This window comes from Nannospalax galili, unplaced genomic scaffold (genome assembly GCF_000622305.1).
Source record: "Nannospalax galili isolate Female #2095 unplaced genomic scaffold, S.galili_v1.0 scaffold10, whole genome shotgun sequence".
Lineage (NCBI taxonomy): Eukaryota > Metazoa > Chordata > Mammalia > Rodentia > Spalacidae > Nannospalax > Nannospalax galili.
The window spans coordinates 10,108,155-10,124,627 of NW_008331140.1; the positions used below are offsets into that span (position 1 = coordinate 10,108,155).

The 16,473-nt window shown below is 37.4% G+C and overlaps 1 pseudogene; it reads right to left on the minus strand.

The window, feature by feature from the left end:
• Positions 1–1,739: 1,739 nt before the first annotated feature.
• On the minus strand, positions 1,740–2,814 carry LOC103725295 (annotated as a pseudogene).
• Positions 2,815–16,473: the final 13,659 nt, after the last annotated feature.

Sequence of the window (16,473 nt, forward strand, 5' to 3'; positions counted from 1 at the left end):
TAAATAATCCCACACACTATAGTCACCCAAATCATAACATGCATTCTTAGAACATGTCTAACCAAGGAAGTAAAAGACTTCCATAACAAACAGTTTAAGGCATGGAAGACAGACATTGAAAAGGATACATGAGAATGGAAAGATCTCCCTTTCTCAATAGTAGGACTAATATTGTGAAAATGACTATCCTGCCAAAAGCAACCCACAGATTCAATGAAATTCCCTTTTCAAATTCTAACAGAATTCTTCAGAGAAACCGAAAAAATCTACCTCAAATTACATAAACACAAAAACTCCAGGATAGTCAGTATAACAGAACAAAAAAATAAGAGTTGGAGGCAGCACCATACCTAATTTCAAGTTATAATATAGAACAACAGTAATGAAAACATTCCTACACTGGCATAAAAACAGACACATTGATCAATTGACTAGAAGTAATGATTCAGGTTTAATTCCACATACTTGGAACAACCATGTTTTATTTTATTTTTTCAGATGAAAAACAATTTTTATTATTTTTTTAACTTTTACAAAAACTTTACTGAGAAATTAATACATGCATATAAGGTGAACAATTTTTATTTTTAAGAAAGGAAAAACAAGCTGGGCGTGGTGGCACACGCCTTTAATCCCAGAACTCAGGAGGCAGAGGCAGGTGGATCACTGAGAGTTCAAGGCCAGTCTGGTCTACATAGTGAGTTCCAAGACAGCTGGGGCTACAGGGAGACCCTGTCTCAAAAATACAAAAAAAAGCATTAAATCTTAATTTGGACTTACAAAGGAATGCCCAGTAATAAATGGCTTAAAGTAGTCTATCAAAAAATTGGGGAGATTTCATAATGAGTCAGCAAGCATTCTGTTTTTGCTTAAAAACTCATTTCCTTACAGAAAGTTTTTAGTTTTAATGAACCTGTAAACAAAACCATTTCAAAATAAAAACAAAATCCCATATCACATAGATGTTTACAGCAATTAAATTTATCTAAGCAACATACATGTATATTCAGTTGTAAGATATTAACTAAATTTGTCACAAATATTTTTTAATACGAGGAACATTAGAGTTAACGCAGAGTCCTAATGATTACCTAGTCACTATGTTTTTCTTAAGTCTTAACTTTAGATGCTGTTATTTCTAGCACTGGTAATCAGGCAGTCTTTTATATGCTCAAATACTGGAATCTTTGGTTGCTACCATTATCAGCTGGCTTGCACCCTAACAAGAAGTCAGCCATTTAAAGAATGCTTTAAGTGAACAACTTGCAAACCCCAGGGATGAAAAACCCTAAGAACACATAATTGTGAACATTTACAACCATCACAACTGTAGCTGAAGGCTGTTCATGCCATTCTTCTGAGCTCTCAAAACAATACAGTATAGTTCAAAATAAAAGGTTTTAACAGCAACAAAAAAACCTGGCATATGCACAGTTTCTCCACCAATTTGTGTCAACCATTTAGTTAACTTTTCCACTTGAACAAAATGCAATAGAAAACCTGACACCATGTTTTACTATCTCAGTTAATATTCACAATTACAGTGGCTACAACACAGGACACAGCATCACGAATGCTGTCCAGAGCCAGTTTATACTGAAACTAAGTTCTTTACACCAAGTAAATGGCTGTCCGCAACCACTGGCTAGTGCACATAGGAACTAAAACTTCTAGATTTGGGGAGAAAAAAAAATGCTGCTCTGACCATCTGCTCTTCTTCTTTTGCCCCTTATTCATACTTAGAAACCTTTCATGCTACTCTTGGTTTTGCTTGCCTGGGGCGGGGGGTTGGGCCTGGTGACCCTCCCCTCTGGAAGAGGCTGCCTGCTGTGCTGCTTTCTGCTTTATTATTATCCAATCAAACCTATAGTCGTATTGGTGGTTCAAGGTTTTGAAAAGGAAGTAAAACAGCTGCCTCAGATACGTGTAATCTGGAGTTTCATCAAAGCTCAAGCTACGACAATAGTTTAAGTACACCGCAAATTCTATAGGAAACCCCTTACACAAATCTTCAACAGGAGTAGACATCTTCATTTCACAAATCTTTTCATATTTTTGTTTCTTTGTTGCAGCCGTTATCCCTTGCCATGGCAGACTGGCTCTATTAAAATACATCAAAACATAGCCTAATGATTCCAGGTCATCTCGGCGACTCTGTTCAATACCGAGATGTGTATTGATGCTGGCATATCGGACGGTGCCGACCAGGTGCTTATCTTCTCTGTATGGTATGTGTTGCTTTGTCTTCTTGTCTCTGTACTTTTTGGCCAAACCAAAATCAATAAGGAATAACTGGTTTAATCTTGAGAAAGACGGGTCCTGAGATGTACCAACAGTCATGTTTCTTTTCCTCTTCCCCACTGGACACATAACACCCATTAGGAAATTATCTGGTTTAATGTCTCTGTGTATAAAATTCTTTGTATGCACATATTCAATTCTACTGATCATCTGATCAGCTAACATAAGTACAGTTTTCATTGTGAATCTTCTTGAACAGAAATTGAAGAGGTTTTCAAGGCTGGGTCCCAGAAGATCCATGACTAGCACATTATAGTCTTTTTCTTTTCCATACCACCGTATGCGGGGGACGCCAATCCCACCTTGAAGAATCCCATACAGTCTGCTCTCGTACAGCAACTGGGGGTTCTTGACCAGCTGCGATTCTAGCTTCACTGCCACTTGCTCGCCATTGGTGATGTCCATCGCCACATAAACGACCCCGAAGGAGCCAGATCCGATCTTCTGCATCACTTTATATTTCCCTCCTACGATGAATTCGGCCTTGGCCTTGGAGTCGCTACTGCTCGCCATTCTGAGACCCGAGGATGAAGGCTGGAGCCGAGCCCTGACACCTCAATGGGGAGCGTAGGGGATCTCTGGGGCTGAGCTTTCAGGGCCTAACAGGGCAGGCCCAGCTGAGGAAAGCCCGCTGCCTTGGCTAGGCCTGTGCCAGGCCCCTATTGGTGTGGGTGGTCCTGGTGGTTCAGCCGCTGCGTTCTGGGTCGCTGAAGCCTCGACCCCTCGATATGGAGGGTACAGGGTCTCTGGCGCTGTGGAGGGCGGCAGGAGATGCAGAACTGAGGCTTTCCTGGCCTCTCAGGCAGACTCTGCTGAGGGAAGCCTGACGGCGGCAGGAGACACAGACTGGGCTGAGGGAAGCCTGCTGGCTCAGCTAGGCCTGGGCCAGGCCGCTGTTGCCGCGGGTGGTTCTGGGGGTTCACCTGCTTTGTTCTGGGCGGCTGCTGCTTGCTCGCTTGCTCTCCTGGCAACACGGAGAACCGGAAGGAGACCCCGCGAGTTAGGGTGGCGGTACCGCTATCACAACTGCTGTCTGCTCCGTCGACCTGGGGGGACCCGTCACTCCGACGACACCACCATCGTGTTCCTCCAGCGCCGTGAACACAGAATGTCCCGACAGCCACTGCTTCACAGAGCAGAGCACTCTGGGAAAGGGATCTCGGGCGCTCCCTACCCAGGGTCTCGCGAGAGTTCGAGCAACCATGTTTTTTGACAAAGGTGTCAAAAAATTTTGTGGTAAAAGATATCATCGTCATCAAATTCTGCTGCTCAAACTAGATAGTTACACAAAGAAGCATTAAGCTAGGTCCATATACCTCTCTCTACACGGCACTGGAATCCAAACGGAATAATGATGTCAGGATAAGACTGGATCCCTTGAATCTGAAAGGGGAACATACTGTAATTTACAGCCACAGGAAAGGACTTTCTGAACAGGATCCAAATAGTTCAATAATAAATAATGGGAAACTGATGTATGATACCTCATGAAACTAAATGTTTCTGTTCAGCAAAGGATGCCTTTATTCCAGTTAAGAGATTACAATGGTAAAAATATATTTACCACCTATGCATCTGACAGAGGTTTATTATGCAGAATATACAAAGAGCTAAAAAACAACATAAAATTACATAACCCAATTAAAAAATGGGGGGCGAGAAATTAGACATAGCATCCTCAAAAGGTGAAATACAAGGTCTGAGAAATAATTTTTAAATGCTCAAATTATTTAGTCATCAGGGAAACGCAAATAAAAACTACTTTGAGATTACATCTTATGCTATGAGAATGACTAACACTAATAAAAAGTAATAATGACAAACACTGGTTAGGATATAGGGCAAGGGAAAATGATTAACTGATAATAGGAATGTGAACTGGTTCACCTACTTTGAAAAAAATCACTGTGAATATTCTTCAAAATAGTGGGACGAGATCTACCACATAATCCAGCTATTCTGCCCATGGGCTTATACCAAAAGGACTCTAAATCTTACTACAGAGAAACTTGTTCATTTGTGTTCACTGGTGCTCTATTCACAATAGGCAGGAAACAGAAACGGCATACATGTCCATCAAAAGATGAGTGGATAATGGAAGTAAAGGAAATTTAGAGAATAGAATTTTCTTCTGTGGTCAAGAAGAACTTAATTATGAAATTCAGAGGTAAATGGACAGAACTAGAAATAGTCATTTTGAGTGAGGCGATCTTAACGCAGAAAAACATGTCACATGTTCTCTCTCATATGTGGATGCTAGTAAGGAGTTAATGTGTAGGGACAGATTTCATGGGAGGACAGATGATATGTGGTGACATAAATAAAAAAGGATAATGATGTAGTAAGATTTGTTAAATGGGATGGGTGAGGGTAGAGGTGAGAGTATGAGGAGGAATAACTAACACTAACTGACTTTTGAAATAGTCATATTGAAACTTACTACTTTAGAGACTTCTTTATATATACATATATATATATGAAATATAAAAATAGATTACCCTATCAATGGGGAGGACACAACTATCACACATGGGCTACAAATGGGCTACCAACAAATTGGCTACCAAAATGGGCTAGCAAATAAAAAGCTCAATGCAAAGAATGCTCACCGTCTTTTGGAGTTTTTGACCAGAGGGTGTCCCACAAACCCTGGAATAGTAGTACTGGCTATTGTTGTTTCTCTTTGTTGCCAGCCAGAACCTGATAGTAATTCCATATTGCTGAAGATGATACATATGTGAATTATAGAACAGACAAGGAAAAATCAAGCTGACACTGACCTCAAATCTTCAGTACTGTAGGTTAGCGTTCATGCTCCTGTAAGTTACTATGCATACTACTGGAAGAGAAAAGTAAGCGTTATACTTACCCAGCTCTGAACCCTGCAAGCAAGAATAACATCTCTCCTGGAAGATATAGCTAGCAGCCCAATAGCGGCACAAATGTTACTGGAGTATCCAACCACTTTCTGATTAGATTTAAAACCTGCTTCACAAGATGAGCCCACACCTGGCACTGTTACCAAGACTAAGAACCTATAGCTAGACAAGTAACAGTCTGTAGAGGAGCAGAGACTACTAACATTTGGTTAAATGAAATGAACATACTTTTAAAATCCTAATGATTTATTGTTATATCCACAGAATAATGTATCTCTCAGCTCTCACCAGAGAATCTTATTCTTGCAGCAGACTGAAATTAACCTAGAGACAGACAACTGGTAAACACGCAGAGAAAAAGAAATTGAATGCTTGACCCTAAATGGTACATCTATATCACTCCATTTTGTACCAGTGTTCAGTGATCATTGCAAAACAAGGTGTTTGGAAGGGTTGTAAGAGCCCGATGTGGTGTATCACTACATAATAGAAGTGTTTTCCAGGTAGCAGGTCTGTCACACATATAAACTCATGGATATTATGACAGGATGCACAAACCTATACAAGCTCAAGCCAGACAAATTTCCAGCATAAGGTGGGGGGTGGGCAAGAATTCTCAAATGCAGCTGACAATTGATAGCTGCTAGAAAAAGAAGAGCCAAATTTCTTTAAGGATGTGATAGCAAGCATGTTGGCCAGGCTCCAGGGGATGGCCCCATAGCTCAGAGCATTTTGGAGAATAAACTAGACTTGATAGGCCTTAAAAAGAATAATAATAGAGGACATGAATTCAGGGGGGATTACTAATGTGGGGTTGAAAATGAAAGAGATGCTCTGAATATGATCAAAATATATTGTATGACAATCTAAAGGAATCAAAAATATTTTTAGAAAGATTTTCATACATTTTTAAATTATTTATTTAATAGCCACATGATTAAAAGAAGCATTTCATTACAGTATTAGCATATTCAATAACAATTTCCAGAGCAAAGATGCATCTCTTTAAAAATTGGCTGGAAATTTTTAGATTTACAGTTGAATTAATACAGTTATACATTATTGAACTCCGTATAAACCCTACAAGATTATACATAAAATTGAATGATGTTTTAACCTTTAAAAAAGATTTCCATTTCATTTGAAAATATACTATTTCACACAGAAAAACTCAGTTTTCATGCTACTAACACTTAGATGTTTGTACATGCTTTTCTTATCTCTATGTATCTGATTATTACTAGTCACAGTTGGTTATTTTCTGAGATCCTTGGCACCTGAGCATGGATGTAAAATCATCAAGTAGATTTCAGTGGTTATGTTTCTCACCTCTACTAATAAACATGAACAAATTTTTATGTTTCTTCCTCAAATATAACTCTTTTTAATTTGTTGTTTTTTGTGTATTTCATACAGAATATCCCAAATAATCTGATTCATCTGTATACCCAAATCACAAACGACACCCACCCATACCCCCCCGACTGGAACCCATATGCACTTTCATCCCTGTTGCAGTCCACTGCATTGTCAACACCCCCAGCCATTCCCCAGTGCTCGTCCATTAGCTGAATCTAGTCAAACTATCTAGAGTTCCTTGTTTTAGGAAGATCAGCTCTTCCTCATCTAGAGGCAAGCAGTTGTGGGTATTCCTTTAGATAAGATGGGGTCTCCTATTCATTTTCCAATTTCTATGCTGGGTTACTGTCTTGGAGTCTGTTGGGCCACCTTGGCCAACAACTCAAAGGACAGTATCTCCTATCTGGCATTGTTTCTTGTTATGTAGCCTTTAGCTATACACATGGACTCTTGAAGAATTATATTGATCCCTTTAACCTTTGGTTATACTTTTCTTTTGGGTGTTTAAGACCATACAAGAGGACCAGATAAACCAGTTTACTTTTAAGGTCATTTGAGGATCTGTTCCTCAGGGGTTTCATGGGCTTGGGAGGAGCCCCTGGCTCTGTTCTTTTACCAGTTCCACCTATGTAAAGATAAGTCAAAAGTCCTGCTTGACTGTGGCTGGCTTTAACTGGAACCAGGGAGGAAATGTTCCCTCTGTGTTGACCCTCTTCTTTGTAGACTGCACAGTATTTCAAGTCCATTTGGTGGGGTCTCCATGAGCCTCCTTGATCAAGAGGACAGGTGACTCACCACAGTTACAGGAAGTTGGAGAGATGCTCATAGTCCCCTGGAACTGAGTCAACCTAGGAGGGCAAGAAGCAAAAACTGTCCTTTATGTCCCTCTGACCAAGTTAGTATAGGCCTCAAAGTATGGCTATTAAACACCCAAGAAGATGAGTTCCACCAGTCTGGTACTTTTAATTACCATGTGCTATGTAGATAAAACTTGGGCAAAGACCAAATGTTCTCCGATAAACCTTCCCTAAATATATATTATATTCCTTGTGGTACTTGTATGTATAATTTGTCAGTAGGTTGTTCGATTAATATGGTTCGCTCTGTTTTTTTTTTTTTTAACTAGCTAGGCATTGTTTATGTCTTGCATTGTCTAACCCTTCCACCATGGTTTCCCCATTTAAAGTGCCCCCAATTTTTTTCCATTTCCCCTTAATATTGCCTTTCTCCTATGGTCCCACCTCTCTTGAGCTCCTCCTTTCTCTTTATCCCAGAGGTTCCTAATATAACCCTCCCTAAACCCTCCCCTTTAAATGACCCCATATTTATCCATATATCCCTTATATACACCTGTTTCTTACTGTTCTTATCTTTCAGATTATTTCTTATCCTTTACCTCCCTGTTTTTTTTTTTCATTATCTTGGTTCCTGTAGTTATGTCTGGACACAAACTCACTTATCAGGATTTGGTGCTAGGATCCACATATGAGGGAGAACACATGTCGCTTTTTTGTTGTTGTTTGTTTATTTTCTGTGTCTGTGTTACTTCACTTAGTATAACAGTTTCTAGTTCTATCCATTTACCTGCAAATTTCATGATTTCATCTTTCTTTACCGCTGAGTAAAAGTCCATTGTATAAATGAATCACATTTTCATTATCCACTTGTCAGTTGAGGGACACTTAGGTTGCTTCCAGCTCTTAGTTATTGTGAAAAGAGCAACAACAAGCATGGATGTACAAGTGTCTCTACAATAGGATGAGTTCTTTGGGTATATGCCAAGAAGCCATATAACTGGGTCAAATCGTAGGTTCATCTGTAGTTTTTAAGAGTTCTCCACACTTCTTTCCATAGGGGTTGAACAACTTTGCAGTCCCACAAGCAGTGCATGAGCATTCCCCTTCCCCCACATCCTCTCCCACATTAGGTATAATTTTTTCTCTTGATCTTAGCCAGTCTGACTGGAGTAAGGTGAAATCTTAAAGTGGGTTTAATTTGCATTTCCCTTATTACTAATTATGTTGAACACCTTTTAAGATGCATCCTACACATCTTTGTTTCTTCTTTTGAAAACTCTCTGTTCAGCTCCTTGGCCCATCTTTTAAATGCATTACTTCCTTTCTTGATTCTTTGTTTTTGAGTTCGTTATATATTCTGGATGTTAAACCTCTGTCAGATATGTTGCTGGTGATGATTTTCTCCAGTTCTCTGGGTTTTCTCTTCACTTCCTTGGTTGTTTCTTTCATGTACAGAAGCTTTTTAGTTTAATGAGTTTTCATTTGTTGATTCTTGACCTTGTTTCTTGAGCAATAGATGTTCAGTTTAGAAAATCATTTCCTACACTTATATCTTGTAGATTATTGCTAATGTTTTCTTCTAACAGTTTCAGAGTTTCAGGCTTCACATTGAACTCTTTGATACACTTGGAGTGGACATTTGTGCAAGGTGAAAGATAAGGGTTTAGTTTCATTCTTCTACAGGTGGAGATCCAGTTTAGCCAGCACCATTTGCTGAACACGCTGTCTTTCCTCCAGTGTTCTTGGCCAAATTTTCAAGTGTCAGGTGGCTGAAATTCCATGTACTCATATTTGGTCTTCAATTTTATTCCAAACTATTCCCAGTTCTAAATGACCACAGATACCAACCCAGATTACTTTACCCAGCCAAAATGTCTATTATAGTCCAAGAGGAATGATAAATCTTCCATGACATAAATAGGCTGAAAGAATTCATGCCCACAAAACCAGCCCTTCATAGAGTTCTTGAAACAATACAAAAAGCTGAAGAAAGGAACGACTATGCCTAAGAGGTTATGGAAAGAAACTTAATGAAGGTATAAGTATGGAAATGCACAGCTACACCATGAATGTGAACAGAAATAAAAATGGCAGGAATCAATACACACCTTTCATTAACAACTTTAAATAATGGACTGAACTCCCCAGTCAAAAGACACAGACTAGTAGAATGGATTCAGAAATGATACCCATCCTTTTGTTATCTGTAAGAAACTCATCTCACTTTCAAGAACAGGCACTACCTTAAGGTGAAAGGATGGAAAAAAATATTCCAAGAGAATGGTACTAAGAAAAATGCAGGCATTGCAATTCTAATATCTGACAAAATAGACTTCAGACTAAAACTAATCAGAAGAGATAAATAGGGCCACTTCATTCTGATCAAAGGATCAATTGGCCAAGAAGATATTACAATCATGGACATATATTCACCAAACTCTTTGTGCACTTAACTTCATAAAATCAGTATTATGGGACACTAAGACCCAGATTAATCCCAACTCATTAATAATAAGGGACTTCAACACACCATTAGATAGGTCAACAGGGCAGAGAATTAACAGAGAGACATCTGAAGTAAACAATACCATACATCAAATGGGCCTAACAGACATCTACCGAATATTCCACCCAAACACCAAAGAACATACTTTCTATTCAGCACCCCGTGGAACTTTCTCCAAAATCAACCGTATACTGGGGCATAAAACAAACCTCAACAAATACAAAAGGTTTGAGATAATTCCATGCATTCTGTCAGACTACAGTGCAATAAAGCTTAAAATCAACACCGGAAGAAATCCTAGTAACTACATGAACACATGGAGATTAAACAACACACTCCTGAATGATGAACAGGTCAAAAGATAAATTAAAAAAGAAATAAAAGTATTCCTGGTACTAAATGAAAAGGACAATACAAGACAACAAAACCTCTGGGACACAGTGAAAGCAGTCCTTAGAAGGAAGTTTATAGCTCTACTGCCTACATTAAAAAATCGGAAAGAACACAAATACATGACTTAACAGTGCAACTCAATACACTTGAAAAACAATAGCAAATGAAACCCAAACCCAGTAGACAAGAAGAAATAACAAAAATCAGAGCAGAAATTAATGAAATAAAAACAAATCAAACAATAAAAAGAATCAACGAATCCAAGAGCTGGTTCTCTGAAAAGATAAACAGCATGGACAGACTGCCAGCCCAGTTAGTCAAAGAAAGAAAGAGCACCTCCAAATCACCAAAATCAGAGATGAAATGGGAAACATCACAACAGATATCAAAAGAGCCAGAACATTATAAGGGGACACTTTAAAAACCTATATGCTACTAAATTTGAAAACATAAAAGAAATGTCTAGTGAAAGCATGGGAACCTCCAAAACTAAACCATAAAGAGATAAACAGATTAAACAGGCCCATAACACATAAAGAAACTGAAATAGTAATATAAAACCTCCCAACTTAAAAAAACCCAGGACCAGATGGATTTACAGCAGCATTCTACCAGACATTTAAAGAAGATCTACATCCAATACTACTTAATTTATTCATTCATATATTTCGAACAATGGTGAGAGTATTTTGTTGTATTATGAAGATACGAGATACATTTCACAAATCTATATATTGGCTAAATATATACTTAGTGTATATGATATAGTCTATAGCTCCAACAGCAAGTTATTATATACAATAAGCTAGACTATTCTAACACAATGATTGGCACTACTGTATGAAACCTTTATAAAACTTGTAAAATGGAAAGTAGCCATGGGGCAAAGGGGAAGAACAAGCTCAAGAAAGGGGTACAGGTGGAAACAGTAGTTAGCAAAAGGAAAATGGTGGGTATTTTAACTGTTGAATGAGGAGGGGGCTATTGAGAGGCAAAGAGAGATAATGCCTAGGTGGTGTGAAAAGTCAAAGTAAAATATAATATTTAATAATCTTATTGGAGAATTCATATATAAATATTGCACATGTACAGTTAAAGACTGTATAACAAAAATCACATGCGGAGAAGTGAATACTTCCTCAGAGTTGTTGGTCAAGTTAGTCCAAGAGACTCTCAAAATAACAGACAATTGCCACAGTCCTTGAGTGCTTCCCAGAACCCGAAGGTAAGACCTTGTTGCTGAAAACATGACATATTCTGGCACAGGACCTGAAGTAATCAAACTAGAACTGATGTGGAAGCCCCCTTCTTGAAGAATAGGGCTCATAGTATCAGAAGATATGAAACCTGCCAGAAGAAAAATACAATCAAGATCCTCCCTAGCTGTAAAGTCTACAAACAAATATGACCAGCCCAGCAAACTATTTCCATTGGTGCAGTAGCAACACTTTTATCTTGAGAATGAGCAATAGCTATTTATTTGGACTTAAGGCTAACTTATCAGGGGGCTCATGTGTGGTACTGTAACATAGTCAAGTATACATGGCAGGAAATGTCATAGACCCTAGAATAAAACCTGCTTCTTTCACTTCCCTAGACCAGTGTAATTTTTACTGTATTCTAAATACATATCCTTATATTTACCAACAAATATTCACTCACCACTCATCAAACTCATCAAAGAAGCTTCTTTTGCAACAGATGGAGACTACTATGAAGTTTTACAATTGGTCAAATGTTGAGAATAAGTGACTGCGAGGTGCCCAGCCTTAAGTGACACAGCAACAATGTAACCTCTATACCTAAGGCTCAGGGAACCTCACAGAAAAGGAGGTGGAAAGAATACAAGAGTCACACATCTGAAGTGGAAGCGCTACACCTAAGACTACTGGAACACAGTGAAACAGAGGGTAGAGAGAATACTAATGCAGCCCTAAACTCTTACCAGCAACGCTTTGTCATACAGCAGAGTGCAATGCACACAGAAGGCCACAACTGGCTAAGTTTTAGAGAATAAGAGACTGCAAAGTCCATATCCCTGGATAAGACTTCTATATTAAAATTCACCTACTCACAACTCAGAGACCATTATGTAAGAGGTGGAGGAAAGATTGGAAAAGCCAGGGTTGATTCACGAACATAAGGAATCAGAGACTTTCATGCCACAGGAAAATTGTTCATATGAACTTGAATCAATGCTGACATCATTCACAAGACCTTTTCCAACTCAAACAGCCAGCATGGAACAAGGTAAAATGGACTGCAGGCCCCCAACCCTAGACAAGGAACTATTGGCAAATGATTACTGTGAGGTGAGGGAGAGTAGATCTTCTTTAAGGGAATGACTTTAGATAGGCTGACTTGACTTCAGTGGGTGAACTTGCACCAAGGTACACCTGGATAGAAATGCTTAACTGGGTAGAACTTAACATATATGACAGAATACATAAAATCTAGCATGGGGGAGTGGGGGGTTGGGAGGGGGTCTAAATTTGACTAAGAGATATATGAAATGCACAAAAACTCAGCAAAATTTTAAAAATGAAAAATAAAAATAAATTTAGAAGGATTAGAGATAATATTTAAAAGTAATATAAGAGGAGCCAAAGGGAAACTGCAACATTGAAATCTCCACAGTATACAAGTCTAAGGAGAACTACATACTGAAAAAAAACCAACTGATATACTAAGGCAGATGGAGAAAGTATCATGGAATCCCACTTCAAGATGGAGCACTACAAGGAGTCAGTGGACACTGGGGAGGGAGAATCAGTTTTCTTCAGGTACTGGCTTCCTGAGAGATTATCTTATCCCAAGAGGTCAACCTTAAACACATTCACACAGGACACCACTGAATGGACTCAATATAATATACATATATAAATGGATGTATTATATGTGACAACAATAATCAAAGAGAATACAAGAAATTGAGAGGGAGTAGAGGGTCATGGAATGAGTTGGTAGAGGACTGAGAGGGATGAAAGTAATACAAATACAATGCTCATATATTATATCAAAAAATAAAAAAAAATGTTCAGTAAAATACTAAAGTATTAATAATCTATAAGATAATTTTGCCATTATGATATTATAAAGCATTTAAAAATAGTATATATATTTGATGTGCATAATGCCAATGTATCTTACAATCATGCAAGTTGTTCTAAGTGTGTCATTGATTATATGATACATGAATATAGAGACCTGGAACATTAAGAATATTAATATGCACTATTTTCAATTTATAAACACTCTGCACTTGGGTTATTCTAAGGTCATGAACATAATTTTTCTCATTAGTAATATTAAATATTGATTTTAAATTAGTGCAACTGATTTTTTGCTGCTTTGTAATAATACCAGCTTAAACCACAAACATGTTTTCAAGCTGTATGAAAAGTATAGTTATAACTTTATTATAGCATTTTTCTACTTTTTAATTTTATGTATATTTTGTGCCTTTCCAGTTTTTGTAATAACTAACACACAAACATTCAAATTAGGCTATGAAATAAGGATCATCAATATTAATGTCATACTGAGTGTCCCACGGCAAGATTTCAAAGGCATTAAGGTGCAATAAGATGCTATGCTCTGTTATAATAATTATTGAATTTTTAAAATACCTATTTTACTATTTCTCTCTCTCTCTCTCTCTCTCTCTCTCTCTCTCTCTCTCTCTCCCCGCCTATGTGTCACGTGTCACAATGTGGATGTGGATGTGACAGCACAACTTCAGGGAGTTTCTTCTCTCCTTCTACCATGTGAGTTCTGAAGATCAAACTAAGTAGTCAGACTTTGTAGTATGTGTCTTTACCCACTGAGCCATCTCTCTCACCTTGAAATTGTTTTAAAATAAATTTTAAAATCAAAAGATTTATAATCTAAATTAATAACAAGTGTCACAATGTGGATGTGGATGTGACAGCACAACTTCAGGGAGTTTCTTCTCTCCTTCTACCATGTGAGTTCTGAAGATCAAACTAAGTAGTCAGACTTTGTAGTATGTGTCTTTACCCACTGAGCCATCTCTCTCACCTTGAAATTGTTTTAAAATAAATTTTAAAATCAAAAGATTTATAATCTAAATTAATAACAAAATGCGGGCTGAATACATGAAAGATTAACACAGTTTATTTTTACCTTTGTTTATTTTTTATTTTTTGTGTTTCTTTTTGGTCTTTTTTTTGAGACAGGGTCTCCCTGTAGCTCCAGCTGGCCTGGAACCCACTACTTAGACCAGGCTGACCTTGAATTCACAGAGATCTGCCTGACTCTGCCTCCTGAGTGCTGGTTTTAAAGGCGTGCACCACCACACCTGGCCTAACACAGTTTATTTTTATTGTCATTAATTACACACTGAATATAGTTAGAAGTGCTATACTTTCATATTAATGATAGGTTTGTTTACACAAACATCACCATAAACAAATGAGGAGTGTCTTGAAATACAATGTTACAATATTTACAGTGACACTATGAGAGAGGAATCATTTTAGCTTTTTCATTTTTGATCTTGTGTAACCATCCTGGTATAGGCACACAAAAATACTGAAGTATATAAATATTAAATAGTGGTCAAATCTTCTTTCAAAGCTAGAACCAATTGTATTGACTTCCTACCATCCTTTCTTTCAACACTATGAAACAAGCGTAGTGTTTAAATCTTACTTTAAGACCAATACTCCTGCAGAAAGAAACATTGTGCTGCTTGGGTTTACTTGTAGACTATAAAACAGTCCTGATAGATACTATGCCTATCATTTGTAGAAAATCATATACTTGGGTAATTTGGTGGTTGAAAAAAGAAGCCTTCAAACAAACAGAAAATATATAAATGGAACAATTTTAGAAGTTGTAAAGCTCCGTGGATGCTACTAAAATAATAGTGATAAAATATTTGTTGTGTATTTTATGTCCCTAAAATTTTGTAACTTATTTCAAATAAGTTAAATTATTTAATTTTTAGAAAATTATAAGATACAAAGTATAATCACCCTAAGTTTAAAGAGAAGAAATCTAAGAAGTTTAGATAATAAATATCACAGCCAAATTGAGAAACAATAGTCATATAATCTCCTGTTACATACTTTGGAACTTTAATCAGATGGATTGATGGGTAGCTAGATAGGTGAATGGACATATAGAATATATGTCTCTTTTTAATGGTTAATAAATATTCATAATTTTATACTAATATTTATGGGATAAACATTTGTAACTAATGGATTAAGAAAGTATGAAATAAAACAGTTTTTTTGTGTTCCTATGTGAATTAAATTCAACCAAAGCATCCTCATGTTTTGCACATGGCATAAAAAAGAAAAAGTAATATTTTAATTTAGTGGAATTTGTGACTCTGAAGAGTTAACTGATACCTCCTTCATTGTGCCTTAACTCCTGATGTGTCTCATCAGAATTTGTATGCAAAATAATATACAAGAGGTCCAAGGTGAAGGCATTTAATAAAAAGAACTTTACATTAAACTATAACAGACAAGAACATTCCTGATCTGACAAGAGTTTACCTCTATGTCTTCATATCCCTTGGATGTGAGTGTCCCTCTAGTAGTCTAGTTGTTCTAGTCAGCAAAATGGGATTCAGAGAAGTAGGCATTTACCATAAACTACAGAAAAAAATTAAATAATTTTACCTATAAATACATTTATAAGTGTTGATTGGGTATTATTCTTATTATTGTATAGATCAGGGCATTTCATCTAATGCTAAGAATACAGAATCCAGGCTTAGAAGGTAAAGAATGATGAGGAGGTTGAGGGAAATGAGATGTGATTTGAATGAGAAATGTTCCCCATAGGCTTATGTATTTGATCATTTAATACACACTTTACGGTGTTGTTTGGGAAGATTATGGGTCCTTTCAGAGGCAGAGCCTTGCTTGAAGAAGTGTGTCACTGGGGGCAGGTTTTGAGATTTTTAAGCCTGCCTCCACTTCCTGTTCCATCACTCTGCTTTCTGTGTGGATGAAATGTGACCAGTCTGCTTCCTGACTGCCAGTCCTCCCACAGGGTCCTGCTGCGATGATTTACCCTTCATAATGGACTGCAACCCTTCTAAAAGAGTAAGCCAAAATAAACCCGTTATTTCTTAACTTGCTTTTAGTCAAGGTATTTTATCATAGCAAGAAAAAGCAGTGAGTAGAAATAAAGAGCCCTTACTTATGCGGAGTACCTCAAGATTTTACTAGAAGCTTAGGAAAAGGAGCATTTATCA